This window comes from Monodon monoceros, unplaced genomic scaffold (assembly GCF_005190385.1).
Source record: "Monodon monoceros isolate NGI ecotype Baffin Bay Population unplaced genomic scaffold, NGI_Narwhal_1 Super_Scaffold_14, whole genome shotgun sequence".
NCBI classification, from domain to species: Eukaryota; Metazoa; Chordata; class Mammalia; order Artiodactyla; family Monodontidae; genus Monodon; species Monodon monoceros.
Window position 1 is genome coordinate 16,219,926 of NW_021703770.1, and position 20,343 is coordinate 16,240,268.

Below are 20,343 nucleotides of genomic sequence, written 5' to 3' on the forward strand. Positions count from 1 at the left end.
GCACTGGGGCTGAAGTCGAGGGCGTGTGAAGGAACAATGACAGAGAAGATGAGGGAAACAGCAGAGGCAAAATCATGGAGCAAATTTATGTGGCACCAGTGTTTGGATCTACATTGTATGTAATGAAAAACCACTGAAAGGAGCTTAGCATTTTAGAGAAATTATTTTGTGGTCAGTGTAGATAATAGATTAGAACAGATGACACTAGAAAAAGAGGGAAAAGATGTTAGAGACCATTGCCGTGTTTCAGGGAAGATCTAGGAGTGTTTGGGTTATGATTATAGCAATTGGAGTAGATAGGAGAGGACAGATGTGAAACTCCAAAAAAAAAATGGAGTTGAAAGACTACACATTAGAGGGTGTGAAGGCAAGGGAAAGAGAGGTCTAGGATTACTCCTAAAACTTAAGTTGTTTGCTATTTATCTTTGCCAGGTCTCAATTATACATGTTCAGAGGAGGAACTGAGTCCTATGAGTCCTATGTTTTGCGAGAAAAACTGACTAAAGTTTTCTCTCCTATCTGTAACTATGGTGCCTGAAATTCTTTGATCATGGAGATTTAGTCCTATTGCTTCAAAGTTGTGCTGTTCCATAGGAATCCCAAATTACCATGCACATTATTCCAGATAGGACTAATAACATAAGCTTATTATTCTTAATTCTTCAGAGAAGTACTCCTAAGAAAAAGAAATTAAATAAATTTTTTTCTCAGATGACTGTTGAGCATAATATTTGCTTCCTATGTTAGTTTTAGTATAGAAACAATCTTTTAATAACATTTTTTTCACTAGTATCTGAGAATAATTTATGCTCTGTCAATATGTGTCAAAGTTACGGTATTTTTTTTTTGTAGCCTCAGTACTACCACAGATCCACAAGAATAAGGGTTTACCATTTGATATGCACAGGCTTAAGTACTCCTCAGGAGAGGCACTCATATTAAGGAGGATGATATTAGCTAGATAAGCTAGATATAAATTGACTGGAAGAAGGAATATTGGCTATTAGTGGTCCAGAAAATAGAAATGAAAGGGAGGGAGGTGTAGAAGGATATTTAATGCAAACCTCTCCTTAAAGATCTTTCTGTATGTTCAGCACATAAACACTGGAAAGAAGTTAAGGCTAGAGATATGTATCTGGGAGTCATTAGAAATTGCATGAAGAGAGGAAAAAGAAATAGAGCAAGAATGAAATCCCGGGAAATTCCAACACTTAAGGCGCAAATAACAAGCCTATAAAATAAGAAATGTCAAGAGAGTAGAGACTCTTTTCAACAGTACAGTCATATCAGACCACATTGAGGAGATTACCTTTGAACAAAAACTCAAAGAATTTTGAGAGTTAGCTATGTGGGTAATTGATAAAAGATTATTCCAGGCTTAAGAAACAGCCAGTAGTTTCTTAGTAAAGCCCCTAGAAAGTGACTGGAATGTTTGAGTAGCAACAAAAAAGTCAGTGGTCAAAGATGTGATGATAGAGGGTCATGGAGATACTTAAAGGCCATTGTCTTGTCTCTGGCTGTTACTCTGAGTGAAAAGGAGTGCCATTGCAGGGTTTAAGCAGAGGAATGAAGCACTCTGGCCACCATGTTTGGAATAAGCTATAGGACAGGCAAAAACAGATACAGAGTTACTAAAAAGAACACTATTAAGGCAACTGATAATGATGCTCAGACTAAGGTAGTAAGAGTGGAGGAAGTAAGAATTGGTTGAACTGTGAATGTATTTTAAACGTAGAACCGATAGGATCTCCTTGTAAATTCTATGTAGGAGTAACAACAGAAAGACGTCAGGGATTACTCTGTTTTTGCCAGAAAAACTTCAAGGATGGAATGATCATCATCTGAGATGGGAAAGGCTGTAAGTGGAGTAGAGTTTAGGTGGAAGTACAGAATTCAGTTATGGACATGTTAAGGTTGAGATAAATCTTAGATATCCAAGAGGAGATTTTAAAATGGTAGTTGTTATGTGAGTCTGGTGTTTGAGAGACAGATATAAGCTGAAGCTATAAACTTAATTCATTGGCATATAGAGGGAACTTAAAGCTCTATAACTAGCTGAGACTAACAAGACAGCAAGAGTAGATCAGAAAACGACCATTGACTATGGGTTTGGGGAGAAGAGGAACCAGATGAAGACAGGGAAAGAAGGGGGAAAACCAAGAAAATTTGGAAGCCTACAGGCTGAGTATATAAAGTATGTGTAGAAGGAGGGAGAGAATAGTCCAGTACATCAGATGCTACCAATAGGTCAGGATATGGGCTGAAAATTGGCAATTGGATTTAACATCATGGAAGTGATTAGAGGACCTGACAAAAGAAGTTTCAGTGGAACGGTGATGATAAAAACTTTATTGGAAACAACTCTTTTAAGAAATGTTTTTATAAATGGGTATAAAGAAATTGAGGAGACTTGCAGGAGTAGGGTAAAGAAAAGTTTGTTTGTATTTTAAGATGGGAAAAATACCAGTTTACATGCTGATGGAGATATGTGGAGGAATGAATGGGAAGTGAAACAGAGATAGTAATGGTAGAAGACCCTCATAAGAAGCTTAAACTGGAGGAAACAGAGAGTACCAAGTGGGTTTGTAAAGAGGATGTCAGAGTCAAGGGAAGGTTTATGAACATTTTTAGGATAAGATAAGCTAGATTGTAGGAGGAAAAAGAGACAGCAGAATTAAAATGGTTTAATATACAGAAGAAAATGAAATCATATATAGAGCTAGTCCCAAAAGAGATGAGTGGAGATAAGAGTATAGATGGAGAATTGATCCATGCAAATTATCCCAATACAGGGATAACTCCTCTTCTGATTCCCAGAAGGATGATACAGATGAGAAGAAAGATTAAGTAAGAGGATAAAAGTGATGATGTGTGCATTTTCGAGGTGATGTAGAAGGTGAAGACATCTGAGGAAGGGAATGTGTGTTCTGAGTTCAGGAAAGGGGTGAACTTTGGAATATTTGCTGACAGAAGGAAAAGGATCATGACCAAGGATAAGTGAAAAGATGGGTTAACTGGCCAAGGTTAATGTCCACACGAAGTTGAAAAATCATACATTTATAGTGGTGCCAATTCATATATTATAGTAATTATTTTCCTGAAATTTTCTTCATAGTCCAATTTTAGGAGGTGAGAAGGCAAATGGTCAGTTGATCTGGGGTCTTAGTTTGCGAGGCAGATGCTTTGGAAATAAAAAAGAGCAAGAGTTGATAGTGTTGGTATCCAAGTTGTGTCAATGATTAACCATGAAGTCTAGGCTAAGTAGTGAAGTAAAATGAAGCCAGGAGGGTCCACATACAGAAACAAATGGAAAGACAAGGAATAGATGGTTCTTTGAGGTGGAAGAGCAAGTATCTGTGAAAGTTGGATGAGACTGATTTGGACTGATTCCGGATAAGTTAAGAGTGTGGATACACAGAACGGAATGCTGTGATAGTAAAGATGCCTTAGAGTGGAGTTGGATGGGTCATTTACATTAATTCTTGAGTCATTGAGGATATTGGCAGGATATGTGGTAGAGAGGAAAACAGTGACTCAGATGTTAAAGTTTTGCTTTTTCCTTGACAGCTCCCAAGTTAGCTACCAATCCATTGTAGCATTCGTGGAGTTTGCTAAATTCCAACTGAAGATCTACCACTAAAAGTTTGCTGATCACTTATATAAATGTTCCCTTGATGTGTTGTAATAAGTCAGTTACCTCCCTAAACACCTAACCTATTACTAACACAAGAGTTAGGAGCAGAAGAGAAGAGAGTTTGATAACTGTTTCCATTAGTGTTGCTCCATAGCAAACTACCTCAAAACTTTTCAACATGAAACAACAATTTTATTAAATTCAACATTCTGAAGTTCAGCAATTCAGACAGAGCTCCACAATGTCTGGGGCCTCAGCTGAAAAAAACTCAATGGCTGGGTGTGACAGGACAGTTGGAGCTGGAATTATCAGGAGGTATCTTAATTCACCTACCCAGTGGTTGATGCTGACTATCAGCTGGGACCTCAGCTGGGGCTATCAGTTGGAGAACCTACAAGTGGCCTTTCTTGCTTGAGCTTCCTCACAGCATGGTAGCCACAGAGTGGTAGACTTCTTCCACACTGTTTCAGGACTCCAAAGGTGACTGTTCCAACAGAACCAAGTAGAAACTGTATTCTGACTTAGCTTTGGGAGTTACATAGTGTAATTCCTACTACATTCTGCTAGTGAAAAATGAGTCTACACCACCCCAAATAAAAAGGAAGGGGACACAGACCTCACCTCTCAATTGGGGGTGTCAAAAAATTTGCAATCATATTTTAGAACTTCTAAGTGGCATTAATGGGGATTGCTTAACCTTACTCCCAAGTCAAATGCTAAGTGTTTGCTGAGCCCGGTTATAAATGTTCCTTGATTCCAACTATATGACATTCTGGAAAAGGAAAAACTACGGAAACAGTAGAACTATCAGGGGTTTCCAGGGTTTACGGAGGGAGGGATGAATAGGTGGAGCACAGAGGATTTTTCGGACAGTGAAAAAAGTCTGTATGACGCTGTAATAATAGATATATGTCATTATACATTTGTTCAAACCTATATAATGTACAACACCAAAAGTGAGCTGAAATGTAAACTATGAACTTTGGGTAATATGATGTGTCAACGTAGGTTCATCAGTTGTAAGAAATATACTATTCTTGGGGGAGTTGATAATGGGGAAGGTTATGCATTTGTCCAGAGCAAGAGGGAGATGGGAAATCCCTGTACTTTCCTCTTAATTTTGCTGTGAACATAAAACTGTTTTTAAAAAGCCTTAAAAATTAACCTATGATAGAAACTGTATATAAATTAAATTTTAAAAGACAAATTCTTCCTCTCTTTAGTGCCTTTATTATATTTGAAAATTCCCAATTTTCTAGTCAGTGCTTGAATGTTCTCACCCTCATATAGTGTGTTTGGGTACATATTAGTAATTCTCTTCATAACTGAAAAACCATCAATTATATGCTGCACAGATTCATAAAAAACCACCAGCAAAACCACAGTTCCTCATAGGAAAAATTGCCTATCCAGAGTTTATTTCAACAAAAGTGGCAGTAAACAATACAGACAGACTCATTTTTCCCATTCTTTTTCAATGCATGTGACCTCTTGGCATGTTGCAAGCTTATATTATTTCAGTTGCCCTAGTAATTCCTTGTGTTTGTTTAAGAATTGCCTAATGTTTATCACTAAGTATAGGTTACTGTGTTGAATGAATATGCTTTATTTTTATGCTGATGTAATTTAAAAATAGAACAAGTAAAAAGATAATGGTTTAAGGCAAAAGTCTTTTAACATAGGATACTATTTTGCAGTGGTATTTGTGTTTTATGGGAGAATTGAATCAACTACTAATTCCTTTATTTAATAAAAATATCCAATTAAAATATAAAGTGTACACTATATTCTGAAGCTTGCAAGTGTCCAGTGAGTTCAGTGAAAACAATGAGCTAAGTATACTTACTGGAATTAGAGTTCTGGGTTGTAATGTTAGCTTTGTTGCTTGCTAGCTGCCTCACCATAGGTAATTACTCTGAGCCTCAGTTCCCTTTTCTGCAAAATGGAGGTGTTTATCTCAAGTGCACTTTTCTACCAGAGAACAACTACAAAATATTGATAAAATACAAAATATTAACTGTAGACATCAGAGAAAAGCCAAGACAGTTAGGACTTGAAGGGTAAATATCCTGAAGCACAGGGAAATATATTGACGTTAGCCCCACATTCTCTACTGCTTTTTTTCTTGAGATATTTGCTCATTGGTTGGCAGTGTGGGACTTGGAGTCCACACAGAAAATGCCAGCAAATCATCCCCATCCTCAATGATTGATGCAAAGACTGTAAAGACAATGCATGTAAACATTTAGTGCAGAGTATAGAATGTGGTAAGTACTCGACACACGTGTAAAAGGACTAAAACAAACATGACAGAGGATCTCCTGTTTTCTCATTGCCTTCTCTTCCTGCCTCCCCACACTCTCTTCCATGTTTGCTATCTAACTCCCTCACCCTATGAACTTTGACTATCTGTTAAGCCACAAGGCTTCCAACAAAACCAGTTCTTGGAAAACACTGTTCTGATAGGTATTATGGTTGTATCAAGGACAATAAGAGCATATGATGTGGAGCATCTTTTCATATGCTTATTTTACATCTGTATATCTTCTTTGGTGAGGTGTTATGGTTTAAACAATGACTACTTGTTAAGGGACTCATACACCAGACGGTACCTCTTTTAATACCTTCAGCAATCTTCTAGTTAGGTATTGTTATAACCTAATATTAAGACAGTTATAGTTCATAAATATGAGTTTGATGCCACTTACCAGCTTATGACTCTAGACACGTTACTTAACCTCTCTAAAGCTTCAGCCCCCTCCTCATTAAGATGATGACATTGATAATATCTGCTTCAATGAATTTCTTTTCAGATTAAATATAGGTGTAATGAATGCACAGTTATTGGTGTATTATAAACACTCAAAAACATTATTATGATGATTATTACATATGAGATACTGAGGCTTTGGGAGGTCAATAACAACCCAATTGACACAGCTTGTGTGTGTCAGAATTGCAAATCAAACAGTCACTCCCTGATTCCAGAATTTGTGAACTTAATTACTATATTGTATCTTTCTCTAAGTCTGTGGGCTGTATCTCCCCAAGGAACAAAAACAGAATTATAGGACACAGCCAAAAAGCAAATCAAAATTTGTGCAGTGGGTTAATTGGCGGCTCCCAAAATATGTCCATTTTACAATTCCCAGAACCTATGAATGTCAACTTATTTGGAAAAGGGGTCTTTGCAGATATAATTAAATTAAGGATTTTGAGATGAGGAGATCATCCTGGATTATCTGGGTAATCCCAAAATCCAATGATGAGAGTGATTATAAGTGTGAGGCAGAGAGAGATCTGACACATACACACAAAAGGAGAAAGCCATGTAATAACAGGGGCAGAGATTTGAGTGATGGGGCCACAAGCTAAGGAATGCTGACAGATACCAGAATCTGGAAGATGCAAGGAACAGAATCTTCCCTAGAGCCTCCGGTGGAGTGTGCCCTAACATCTTGATTTCAGATTTCTGGACTCCAGAATTGTGAGAATAAATTTCTGGTCATTTGTTATGACAGTCCTCAGAAACTAATATACCTTGTTTCAAGGTTGATGTAAATTTAAATTTAAAAGTCATTTATTAATTACCTCAAGTCCTACTTCCTTTATAATACTGCCTAATAAAACTAATTTATGTCAGCCTTGTTTTCCTCCAGCTCCTTCTTTTGAAGTAATTAGTAGCTTAATATATATGTTCCTTGATTTTTACCTATATGCATCACATAATTTGGCATTCAATTTTATTTTCTCAATTCTTCATGGTTAACTTTGTCTCTCCAACTAGGATTCAGGTTCTCCTGAGCTAGAACTACCTAGTAATTTGTTTATAGTATATTCACTTTATACCATGAAGCTGGATCTCATTGGCCCTCAATAAACATCAATTTATTTGTCAGTGTGATTAATCAAGTAGATGGGTGACTAAGAACTTCTGTAAATATAAAAACAATGGGACATGCAGGAAGGACTAGAGACTTCAAAGTCAAGCAGATCTGAATTTCAATCTTGTTTCAACCATTTACTAATTTTGTGACCTGGTGTGAATTACTTACACACTGAATTGAAATGTCCTCATCTGTAAATAATGATAATACTTACTCTCCAACCCTGTTGAAGGGAATAGCAACAGTGTCATTTTTCTTCCCAGAATACATTCATTCCGGGGGTGATAGTACCTAATTTTGCCCCATTAGGTAAGGTCTTCAAGTCATGATAGTCAAGGGGCCATCTGCTCCTGGTCAATGGATGGTCAGGTGACCCAGGCTAGGATGTCAGGCTTTCTTCTTGGAATTTGAATCTCAAAACCAGTGACAACTGAGACTGAAAATAATGTTCAAGATGACTTCCTAATGCATGTACCCTGAGATAATTCATCATGTCCTGTCACCTAGAAGACAGAAACTTCCAAAGGACAGGAGCTTCATTGGTCCCTGTCTTTCTGACATCTGGTTCTTTAGCTTTGTCTTCAATCCTATGATTCATTTCATAGGACTGAATTTCCTATGTTTTCATTTTGCTTATGTTTGCCATAGGATTCAATTTTGTGCTTTTAACCACCAAATACTCCTCGACAAAACATGTTTGTCCAGTGACTGGGGCATTGTAGGAACCCAGTAAATTATTATCAGTTGTGTTCTTCATTTAAGACACACAGTCACACATAAAATAGACTGGCTGGTATAATTTATAATTTGTATTTTCTTCCTCTGTATCTCTACTGGGGGTGAATTTATGTTCAAAGGGATATTTGGCAGTGTCTTGAGACATTTTTGGTTGTCACAGCTAGGGAGCTATTACATAGGCATCTAGTGGGGAGAAGCCAGGGATGCTGCTAAACTTCCTACAGTGCAGAGGATAGGCCCCACAACATAGAATTATCTAGTTTAAAATGTCAATAGGGCCAAGATTGAGAAACCCTGCTTTAGAGGAAGCATGACAATACACCATGATTTCCAAGGAGTAAGTGGCATTATTTAGAGGAATTAATCCTTGTGTTTAGAATCAGTTCATTTACTCCTGGAGAGAAAAAAAAAAAAAAAAAAAAGAATCAAGACAGTAATTGCCACAAATGTTATGAAGATTTTAAATTCTTTCTTAGTAATGTGCCCGCCAACATCTGATCAATGTGCTTAAGGGATTTGTGGTCCTGGGTCTTTGATGATTTCTTTGAAACACTGTATTGATCAGCAGTGTCCTTCCTCCTTTCCTTAGTTCTCACCATGTCCTCAATTTCTTTGATTGAAGGATTGAAGAAACCCCTCATCCTTGAATGTGCTACCACATCTTTAATGAGTCTCTGGCACCAATTGTTCTCCCTTGGAGAAATGACCTAATCAACAAAATCAGTATATATAAAACCAAAAGGTGGAGGGAGAGTTCAGTGAAAATCAATTAGCGTCCTAGTCAACCAAATGTTCTTTTACATTCTGAGTAATCTGTTCCCTATTTCCCTTTCTTTGTAACTATACTGCCCATCGGCAATACATGGTTTTGATAATGATGAGGGTAATGAGATGAACTTCAAGATGGGTTACAAAGTGAAGAAATAATCAGAGAAAAAATAAGCCCTTCATTTTGGAAGGGATTGATTTGGTTTGTATTATTAAAAAAAGCGTAATTCATTCAGCTGGTGATTGGTAACAAAGGGACCTTTGATTCACTTTGTTATAAAGCAGAAACTAACACACCATTGTAAAGCAATTATACTCCAATAAAGATGTTAAAAAAAAAAAAAAAAGATGAGCCTCAGGCAAAAATTCCAGTTCTTGCAGTGGAGAGAAAAAGATTTTATATTTTGGGTGCTCTTGCCTGAGGAATTTTTTTTTCTAAATAAGTACTGTGTTATTTGGCAAGCTATAGTGATCTCAGTTTACATAATTAAGAGGTCTTTAAAGGCTGTCCCTAGTGGGTTTCACAGAACTCTGACAGTTTCAAATGATCCATTCAATAGAGATACACCAAATGAAATGACAGGATGAAAATAGTTTTAAATAATTTCCCAGTGCCAGGGACATCGCCCATTAAATATTTTCAATACTTGGATGTTTACTACCTGGACTCTCTCTATAAAGTATATTTTAATCCCCTCCAAAAAAGTCCAGACTTGTGAAACGTTTGGTTATTTTTTGAGATAACTATATCCAAATAAACATTAAACTAAAAAGACTTTTCCCTTCATAATGCTCTGCCGAAAATTCAAGAATCTAAGAAAAGAGTCCTACATTTCCTGTCACTGCTAATGACAACAGACGATGAGAAAAGAATATTTCTTGGGGACTGGAGTTCATCAGAGCTAATTAAGCAGCAGTAACGTGGGGATTATCGATACTATAGTTCTCCATCCCTGTGAAGAAGAAACAGCTAGACCAATAAAACAGTGCAAGAAAACAAGGTATGCCTGTACTCAGAATTATCTCTCATTGTATTTTCTTCAACTTCCTAGTACAGAGTTGGCCCAATTGCCATAATGCTATGAATGGCACTCAACAATGAATAATATTAATCACAGTCTTGTGGCTACTAAAAAGAAAGTATTAATCAATGTATAAACTTGCTTACTGAACTCTAATATTTGTCCTGATTGACTGCTTTCCATTTAAAATTCCTATCCTACATTCTGATTCTACTACCAGGACCCAGAGTTAATTAAGCTTGTAATAATAGTAAGCAAGTACCCCGAGATTATTTCTTTAGCAAGGAAAAAATGCCACAAATGCCCACCACAGCTGAATATATCCAAGCATTGTTCCTTGATATCTTGCAGAATCAGACTAAACATAACAGCTGAGGCTCAAAAACCCCACTTTCTCCATGGAAAGATCTATTTTGGTTGGGCTTGGGTTTCTACTACACAGTATTCGGCTTTGTTTTACTAACCACATGCTATCTGTTGCCATCTTCTCTCTTGAGTCCACCCACAGACATTTGAATACTTCCATTAATGGTAAACCACTAGCATCGATGCAAGCACAGCAATAATTCCACAGCCAGCACTGGATCGTAAGACTACAAAGGGAAGAAATCAATGTCTTCAAAATATAACTTTTTCACACATAGTGTCTTAAGCAACAATGTTATATCTGTATAGCCCACCGAAGCAAGCTGATTGAGCAAAACTTTTTTTGCACCTTTACGTGATTGTGACCAAATTAATGTTAAAGGTAAAAAATTGTTTGTGATTTTTTATTTTGGTTACAAGATAGCAAGATAACATTGACATTTTGGGCTTAACTACAGTGGTAACATTTGGGTTGTTTAAATTTTTCAGATGATTGCAGAACAGTCAATTCCCATAATGTAGAGCAACCTGGTCATGTTTATTCCACCTGACACTCAGACACTTGCCAAATAAGAATCTAGATCAAAGCAAAAACTAATATTGTTATCTTTATGTGTCCCTAATAAAAACATTTTATGCTTTTAAGGGAGTTTTAGGAAAATTTTAAGGTAAGAAAATGTTATATTTAGTGCCTTCTATCTGTTTTCATTCTTTCCCCAAGTGGGCATGGTTATTTAATCACCATAATGTTTCTCTCATGATTGCAAGATAAGTCACACACACACACACACACACACACTTCTTTCTTCTCAAAACCCAACACAAGCCTGCATTTACTCAAAGTCAATATTTCTAACATTTAGATATGGTTTACATAAAGTGAAATAAATTGGTCTTAAATGTACAGTTCCATCAGTTTTGGTAAATGCAGACATCCATATATCCCAAACCTCTATCAAGATAGGAAATGTTTCCATCATCCCAGAAGGTTTCCTCATGCCCCTTCCCAATCAATTCCACTGTTCCTCCCACTCACACACAAAAGCAGCCACTGTTCTGGTTTCTATCACCATGGATTAGTTTTACCTCTTCTAAGATATCATCAAAATGTAATCATACAGTAGGTACATAAGTAAGTAAGAACTCCTTTTGCATCTTGCTTCTTTCACTCAGCCTAATGTTGTGGAGATTCATATTGTTAGGCTGAATCTTTTTTTTATTGTTAAGTAGTTCTACATTATATGAATATTCTACAGTTTGTTTAACCATTTTTCTGATGATGACCTGATTAGGTATTATGAATAAAGCTGCTATGAACAGTCTTGTACCAAACTTAGTGGACGTATGGTTGTATTTTTCTTGGATAAATACTTAGAAGTTGTAATGCTACATCATAGAGTAACTGTGGCTTTAACTGCTAAAGTTAACTGCTTCTTTTAGGAAACTGCTAAAGTTTTCCAAAGTGGTTGTACTATTTTTCCTTTCCCTATACATGAGAGCTTCTGACAGCATTAGTGTGGGTTTTAACCTTTCTGGTGGGTATGCATCTTGTTGTAATTTTAGTTTGTCTTTCCCTGTTAAATATTGATACTGGGTATTCTTCAAGTGTTTCTTAGCCATACACACACACACACACACACACACACGATATCTGTGACGTATTGGTTCAAGTCCTCTGCCAAGCCATACATCAATTACTGTAACAGGTGCATATAGAGGTGCAAGGTTAAAGAATCTTCCTTTTAACAAATACAGCTGATGTGTGCTCCAACTCTGAGAACAGTCACAAGGGGAAGCTCAAAGCATCAGAGGTGCCATTTCATTCAGCAATTTATCCCCACCGAAAACTCCTCTCAATCCATCTTAAAGCAAAACCTTCTCTGAGCTGTGTCAAATACAAATTAGAGTCTGTGTGGATATATAACAGTACCACCATTGGAGTAGGAAAGATTTCAGAGACAGAATTTATGCTAAGTATGAATATCATTAGTTAAACATTTGCTATTAGTTGGAACCATGCTAATCACTTCTGATGTGTAATTATTGCTATTATATTTAAGATTTACAAAAATGCAACGAAGTGGCTATCATTATTCCCCAAGAAAGCTTCAAATTTTCAAATAATACCTTTCATTTCTGTATTGATTATCTATCACTGCATAATAAATTACTCTAAAACACAGTTGCTTAAAACAACACACATTTATTATCTCACTATTTTTATGGAGCAGGAATATGGGAGTAAATTTTGTGGATCCTTTGCTTTAAGTCTCTCCTCGAACTATCAAGTTATTGACTGTGGATGTAGACATCTCAAGACTCAACTGGCTAAAGAGGCTACCAGAAAACTACTAGAGCTAATCAATGAATTTGGTAAAGTAGCAGGATACAAAATTAATGCACAGAAATCTCTTGCATTCCTATACACTAATGATGAAAAATCTGAAAGAGCAATTAAGGAAAAACTCCCATTTACCACTGCAACAAAAAGAATAAAGTATCTAGGCATAAACCTAACTAAGGAGACAAAAGACTTGTATGCAGAAAACTATAAGACACTGATGAAAGAAACTATAGATGATACAAACAGATGGAGAGATATACCATGTTCCTGTACTGGAAGAATCAACATTCTGAAAATGACTATACTACCCAAAGCAATCTACAGATTCAATGCAATCCCTATCTAACCACCAATGGCATTTTTCATAGAACTAGAACAAAAAAACTTCACAATTTGTATGAAAACACAAAAGACCCCGAATATCCACAGCAATCTTGAGAAAGAAAAACAGAGCTGGAGGAATCAGGCTGCCAGATTTCAGATTACACTACAAAGCTACAGTAATCAAGACAGTATGGTACTGCCACAAAAACAGAAATATAGATCAATGGAACAGGATAGAAAGCCCAGAGGTAAACCCATGCATATATGGTCACCTTATTTTTGATTAAAGGAGGCAAGAATATACAATGGAGAAAAGACAGACTCTTCAATAAGTGGTGCTTGGAAAATTGGACAGCTACATGTAAAAGAATGAAATTAGAACACTCCCTAACACCATACACAAAAATAAACTCAAAATGGATTAAAGACCTAAATGTAAGGCCAGACACTATCAAACTCTTAGAGGAAAACATAGGCAGAACACTCTATGACATAAATCACAGCAAGATCCTTTTTCACCCACCTCCTAGAGAAATGGAAATAAAAACAAAAATAAACAAATGGGACCTAATGAAACTTAAAGGCTTTTGCACAGCAAAAGAAACCATCAACAAGATGAAAAGCAACCCTCAGAATAAGAGAAAATATTTGCAAATGAAGCAACTGACAAAGGATTAATCTCCAAACTTTACAAGCATCTCATGCAGCTCAATATCAAAAAAGCAAACAACCCAATCCAAAAATGGGCAGAACACCTAAACAGACATTTCTCCAAAGAAGATATACAGATTGCCAACAAACACATGAAAGAATGCTCAACATCACTAATCATTAGAGAAGCGCAAATCAAAACTACAATGAGGTATCACTTCACACCAGTCAGAATGGCCATCATCAAAAAATCTACAAACAATAAAGGCTAGAAAGGATGTGGAGAAAAGGGAACCCTCTTGCACTGTTGGTGGGAATGTAAATTGATACAGCCACTATGGAGAGCAGTATTGAGTTTCCTTAGAAAACTAAAAATAGAATTACCATACGACCCAGCAATCCCACTACTGGGCATACGCCCTGAGAAAACCATAATTCAAAAAGTCATGTACCACAATGTTCATTGCAGCTCTATTTACGAAGCCACGTCATGTAAGCAACCTAAGTGTCCATTGACAGATGAATGGATAAAGAAGATGTGGCACATATACACAATGGAATATTATTCAGCCATAAAAAGAAATGAAATTGAGTTATTTGTAGTGAAGTGGATGGACTTAGAGTCTGGCATACAGAACGAAGTAAGTCAGAAAGAGAAAAACAAATACCGTATGCTAACACATATATATGGAATCTAAAAAAAAAAAAAAAATCGTTCTGAAGAACCTAGGGGCAGGACAGGAATAAAGATGCAGACGTAGAGAATGGACTTGAGGACATGGGGAGGGGGAAGGGTAAGCTGGGACGAAGTGAGAGAGTGGCATGGACATATATACACTACCAAATGTAAGATAGATAGCTAGTGGGAAGCAGCCGCATAGCACAGGGAGATCAGCCCGGTGCTTTGTGACTGCCTGGAGGGGTGGGATACGGAGGGTGGCGGGGAGATGCAGGAGTGGGGAGATATGGGGATGTGTGTGTATGTAAAGCTGATTCACTTTGTTGTAACTAGCACACCATTGTAAAGCAATTATGCCCCAATAAAGATGTTAAAAAAATTTTTTTAATTGAGAAAAAAAAAAAGGCTCAACTGGGGAAAGGTCAACCTTGAAGTTCCCTCATGTGGTTATTGGGAGGATTCAATATCTCACGGGTTGTTTGACAGATGGCCTCAGTACCCTGCTGGCTGGTGGCTGGAGGAAGCTTTCCAGCCCTTGCCACATGGGGTTCTTCATAGGGTATGTCACAACATGGCAACTTGCTTCATCAGAGCAAGTAAACAAGAAAAAGAAAGAAAAGCAGAAAAAGAGAGAGAGAGGTCACAGTCTTTTATAACTTAATTCAAATGTGATATCCTATCACTTTTGCTATATTCTATTTATTAGAAAGAAGTCACTATGTCTAGATAACACACAAGAGAAGACAATTAGACAAGGGCATAAATACCAGTAGGTGAGATTTCTGGGAGCCGTGTCTACCACAATTTCCACAGTGTTTTACACTTTACAAAGGGTTATCAACAACAATACTTTTTGACATTCATAATACTGTCATAAATGTTATTAAATCCAAAACCAGAAAAGATGATTCAACAATATATCCAAGGCCGTGGCAGGAGGACTTGACCCTGGGAAGGTATACTAGTTCAGTCCCAAGGATGCTATTCATAGCTCCGTGTTGCTCCTACACCAGTACTTCTCACTTATTTTTGTTTATTTGTTTTAATAATGAGTCAAATCCAGGTAATTTTTTTCTTTAAAGCTTGAAACTTTAGTTCAGTGTTGCTGAGTATTAGTAACTCTGAATTCTGTTGCCCAAAATTATATATGAAGATGTAAGAACTTGAGTTTAGTGTGAACTGGCCCGAAGGTCCATATTTTTTTTTTTTTAAATAAATCTCTGAAATTAGTTTGTTTGTTCAGATTGACCTTCTTTAGATGCTGTGGAAAAAAAGAATCTGGGCAATTAATGGCTCAGTTTGGTGGGTTTCATATGAGTAATCAAGGCTTTACTATACTGAACAGAAAGAGGCCAAAGGGTAACTTTTCAAGAAATGGTTCATTGACATTGCATGTGTTTTAACTTGGAGGATCCTGTTTTGAATTTTAGCATGTTCAGATTCCCAGCCTTGAATTACGTTGTTTCGAAAGCTCAGGGTAAATTTGCTCTCAACAGCAAAAACCCTCCTAAAGACTATGCAGTAATTTTGACTTTGAAAATCAAACTGATTGATCTTGGATCTAAAATCTCAAAAGTTTCACTTGGACCCACCATTTATCTGAGTTCTAGGAATCTTCTGTTGATGGGTCTAAAGGCCAGGAATGAACGGATATTGGTTCCTCTGTACCTGGCTGGACAGAAGGAAAATGTTCTGTGGGGATTTAGTGGAAGGAAGGGAAAAATGGAGAAAGAGAAAGAGGGAAAGGAAAAGAAAAAAAATCATAAAGAAAAGAGAAGAAAAAGTAGAAAGGAAAGAAAAACATTGTTTAAAAGTTTTCTCTGTATAACCTTTACTACCTGAGATAACAATGGTTTCTAACATTTTCCAAGGGACTTCATAAACTAGAGCAGTTATCCTTAGCATAATGCCAAAACCAGCAGCGTCAACTTCACCTGGAAAATTACTAGAGATGCAGATTTTCACTTCCCATCCCAGGTCCACTGAATTAGAAACTTTAAGGTTGGAGCCCAAGAATATGTGTTTTTCCATACACATTGTAATGTACCCTAAAGTTTGAGAACCACAGAAACTAGAGAAATTTCAAATATAGTTATAAGATCATAAGGAGTGTTATATCCTAGGTGTTAATTAGGGCCACTGAAAAGTCCTGGGTCTTGTGTTGAAATAACATTTTTCAGCAGAATATCTCCATTTATTGAGGCACTAGCAAAATAAAGTGCAGTTACTTAGGTAACTATAGAAGATGCCAAGTCTGAATGGGGTTAATGTTAGAAGCACAGTGTCAGTGAGCAAAGTCTAGTTAAAATAAAACAAAAACTAGGAATCAAAGGAAGAATCACTACCCCAACAAAAACAAATAACTGACAAGAAGACAAGATCAGCAGCAGAGATCTGTGCAGGGCCATCACAGGTGAACTCACCCGGGCACAGACTCATCTCCAATGGACTTCCTATGAAGGCTTGAGTCCCACTCCACGTTCTCTTCTTGGCAATGGTAGACAAGCCCCAACCCGTCTTGAGAAACAAAGCCCTGCAATCCAAGATTTGACATTGTCACAAACCTTCCTAGAAGCAGCAGCTCCAGCTGGAAAATCAGCAACCCTCCTCATAGGAGTTTATGAGCTGTCCACTGTGGTGGCAGCCAAGATGCTTTTGAGCTGCCCTGACACTGAAATCCTCCAAGAGCACTCGATTTGCATATCTATAAAAGTAGCAATGTGACCTGATTCTACCTAAGCTCTACCAAACTGTAGGTCCTTATGAAATCATATTGTAAACAATATCCTAAATTTCTTGCCCCATTCTTCAAAGCACATACAGCCACCTAGAAATTCCCTGCTATCCCTACCCACCTCTCATCAGGTATGTCTAGAAATGCACAGGTACATCTGAAAAGTGCATACCTTCCTCCATTTTGCCACTCCCCTACCACAACCCAAATCTATTGCCACTGTGGCAGGTTATGTCTATGAAAATTCTGTTTCCCAAAGTCCCCAGACTCACAAACCCTCCAGGTGCCTTTGGTGCAGATCTGTACTTAGGGAACATGAATCTACATGATAACTGAAGGTCTGGAAGCACTTGAAACAAACCAGTGGGAGGAGAGAGGAGAGGAGAGGAGAAGCAATCAAGGATGGCATCATCAGAAATAAAGCTTAGGCAGCCGCATAGGGAGATCAGCTCGGTGCTTTGTGACCACCTAGAGGGGTGGGGTAGGGAGGGTGGGAGGGAGATGCAAGAGGGAGGGGATATGGGGATATATGTATATGTGTAGCTGATTCACTTTGTTATATTGCAGAAACTAACACAGCATTGTAAAGCAATTATACTCGAATAAAGGTGTTAAAAAAAAAAAGAAAGAAAGCTGAGGGAATGGAAAAAATTAAATAAAGTGCTATAGGAACCTGAGGAGGAATTATAAAGCACACAGATTTCAAAGAACCAGGAGAAAGTCTGTTGTACAAGCTAAGAGATGAAATACCTTTAAGAAAGTTGGCATGATTGGTCAATAAAAGCATTAAACTGCAGAAAATTCAAGTGGTATTACTTTGAGAGGAAAAAAGACTACCAGATTTATTGACAACAGGTACTTGATTACCCTTCCAAAAGCCATTTTTGAAGAGTGGTGAGTTTTGAAGAAGGGGTAGCAGAAATTAGTATTTAGCATATAAAGGGAAAAGAGAAGTGAGAAAGAGAGGACAGAGAGTCAAGTCTACTAATTCAATAATTATGGTAGTGAAGGAAAGGAAAGGTAGGGAGAGATTTTTAAGGTAAGAGATATTTAGAACGTTTCTAGGCAGAGAAGGGAAAAAAAAAAAAACTTTATAGAGGGGGTAACTGAGGAAGCAAGAAAGAGATGAACATCTCTGAAATACCAGCGAGGAAAGAAAGGCTGGGTGTGGATTATCCAAAAGTCCAGAGGAGTTGGGAGGGAAGTTGAGAGGGTTTGTGCCTGAAAGTCACAATTAATTTTCTCAGCAGAGTAAACACTCTGGATGTTCTTGGCACCAACGCACACTGGAAGCTAGTGAGTTGGTGGAAATTATTTTTCAAGACATTAGACCAAAAAAACTAATTGCCTGGCTTAATAAGGCCACAGGCATCTGACAAACATCAAAATGATTAAGAAAGGCTGGAGAGAGAGGGGAGAGAGATAAAGAGAGATGGTAGTGGCAGGGATGAGAGGAAGAGGCAGAAGAGAGAAAAAGAAGGATGAGGAAAGAGAAAGGAAACAAGAGGAGGAGAGGGAAGCAGGGTAAGGGGAGAAGAGCTAAAAGGAGTGGAGGAGAGAGAAGCTGCAGAAAGAAACAGATGCCATCTCAGAACATTGAAATGTCTCATTTGTGTTTAAATTCCTAGAAAGGGGAAACAAAACAAGGACCAACTCTTAAATGTTCTTGTTGACCAGCTGGCTTTCGACCAATGATAAATTCTAGGCCAGAGGTTTGGTAAAAGCTAATGCAAACCAGGGAGAGAATTTAGATCACAGAAGTAAATATATTCCCAGGCTAGATAGTTGCAGAGTATTTCACAGGGGAAATCATGAAAAATTTTCCTTGTAGTTGCAGTGCACATTATTTATAAAGGTCAGGGAAAAAACCATGATACGGTATATTTTATTTTGTCTTCTTACTACAAGTAAACTCATACACAGTGAATACGTCATCCTGAGCAGATATAAGCCAGTTGCTGTGCTGTGATGATTTGTGTTTCCTTTTGAGCGCGATCTAGCCTAAAGCAGATCCCGAGGTGGTCCTAGCTCATTTGACAATTGCCTTCGGTTTCACAGTCTGTCCAAGGTGAAGATCATCTTTGCAGTGGTTCCTCAGACTTGTCTAAACTTTCCTCCTCTCTTCTAGACCCCTAGTGAGAACTTCCCTGTACAGTGATCTCAGGCCTAGAGAACCCTCAGATTCGGTCTCTCCCATCTTCGTGACATGTGGACTTTTGTCCAGTGACTTGTAAAAGTGCTATGAGCGGTTACAAGTGTTGGTTGTATTTGCAAAGTGGCACAGTTCCGTGGTTTTAAATACATGGTTATTAAAATAAGAACTTTCCTAACCATCAAATATATTCTGAACATATTATTGTGGTAAGGACTGGAGTCAACATGGTATAGTCAAAGGATCAAACTAGATGGGTTGTGGAGTCAGATATATTTAGATCTGAATCCATTTTCTAGCTATATGGCCTTAAGCAAATTACCGAAGTTCTCTGGGTCTTAGTTTCTGTGTCTGTAAAATGTTGTCCATAATAGTATCTATCTCAAGGTCACCAAAAATTTAATCAATAGTCAATCTAAGAAAGAAATGGAAAATTTTATTTGAGCCAAGCTGAGGATTATAACCCAGGAGGCGGTCTTTCAGAAAGCTCTACAGGTAAGGGGGGAAGTAAGTATATATACAATATATGACTTTGGAGAAGAGGTACATGCAATCAACACACATCTTGGTAGAGGGCAACTTTCTCTATTCGAGAGGAATAGATATCTTAGTGGTTTTAGAGCTTTTCGAAGTATGGGAAGATGGAGGAAACTGGGTTCACAAAATTTTCTCCTGAAAATATCTGAGGGCCAGTTTTGCCAGTTTTCCTAGAGTACAAAGTGCCTCAACCCGATCTTTGCTCTGAATTTCTTTCAGGGTGTATTGTAGCTCAGTGACTGCAGTGACTAATGACTTGATTCTTGTAGAACTGGATCGTGGGCAATATTCTTTATTTTAGAACTCCCTCCCTTTCGGTCTTAAGGTTGACCAAGTTCTAGGAGGTGTTTCATGACCAGTTTGTCCCATGGCATTAGGAATACTCATTCCCAGGTCAGGCGAGGATTTCATTGATAGGCCACTCAATGTGCTATTACTGGACTAGGTCCTGTTAACAGTAGCCAAAACCTCTGGAACTCCTGTCTTACTAGTCTGTTATGGTCCAGG